This window comes from Gregarina niphandrodes, assembly GCF_000223845.1.
Source record: "Gregarina niphandrodes unplaced genomic scaffold scaffold00211, whole genome shotgun sequence".
Taxonomy (NCBI): Eukaryota; Apicomplexa; class Conoidasida; order Eugregarinorida; family Gregarinidae; genus Gregarina; species Gregarina niphandrodes.
This window is the reverse complement of record NW_011645972.1, coordinates 1,677-2,962: the sequence shown is the minus strand read 5'-3', so window position 1 is coordinate 2,962 and position 1,286 is coordinate 1,677.

The following is a 1,286-nucleotide window of genomic DNA, read 5'->3' as shown; positions in this document are numbered from 1 at the left end:
ACCAAACCCAAGATTATCTTGCCTTTGAACTATTCCTGGCATTCGCGGCTATCGCCCCCCACGAGGTGCATCAACCGGGAATCGACCAGTATTTTCAGCTTGGAACACTCAAATCCTGCCTTTCGGCTATGTAGTCAGCTGGGACCCGGCGCGTTTGTCGATTCTCCTGGTATTACCGCATGCGGGGCTCGAACCCCCGGTTGCAACATTAAAAGTCTTGCGCTCTGCCGACTGAGCAAAAATGCCCGCGAGTTGTTGTATATCCGTGTCTATTAGCCTTCTGGGCCCTGCGATTTGGTGACTCATGGACAGAATTGTCACTAAGGTGTTAATCCTTACCCCGCAATCTCCTTTAGGTTAGATCTTTAGTGTTTAACAGAATGCTGGGTTGCCATCGAGGCGAACAGGATTCGATGTCGGGCAGACACACATTATGAATGCTTTCGATGTTCGCAACGTTGTCGTGGTTTCGGTCGGGAGAGCTGGGGCTTCCCAAAATTGACAGCAGGTTGGGTGACGTGGTTCAGGTTTCTGAAAATTGACAACAAAGCAGTTAGATGTTCCCAAAATTGACAACAAAGTAGTTGGATTCAGTGATGTGTTTGGTTCATGATATGATTCTTCCTTAGGGTGGAAGAAGTCCTGGGTCGATTCCCAGAACAGCCCGTCAATAACGTAGTCGAAGCCTGGGTGGCGTCGACTGTGGTCTAGGCGCCTGCGATTCACGGCTCTCACTTTGCGGGTTTATCGGTCGGGACTCGGTGCATTTGTCTGGTAACTACAACTCACGATCCACAATCCTTACACCCGAACCACAAGTAACGAAAAATTCGAGCACGTCCTTGCCAAGTGCCCACCAAAGCCGTGAACGATGGTGTCTGGGGGAAATGGTACTCTCGGGAGTTTATGACAGGTGGGGCTCGTGGCCGGAGCCAACGGGAGTTCCGTCCACGTGGAAGGCGAAACCCAAGTCCGCGGAACCCACAAGTTTGTAGTGGCACACCAACTGAGCCCGGAGGTCATCATCGGTTGGGACTTCATGCGCGACGTTGAACTGGCGCCAATACCGGACCAAGGAATTCTCCAACTCCGACTACATCGAAGTTTCTGCGGGTGGATGGAGCACCGCGGGTCGTGGCGGTGGCCCAACGCCAGCCCGATATCCGCATATCGGAATCGCTGGCAGCGTGGCAGACCAGAGAATTCAGGCAACTGCTGGAGGAGGCAGCATTCGCCTCGGATCAAGCCCCCTTCGGCAGGGCCACGTGCTGTGAACACGAAATCGT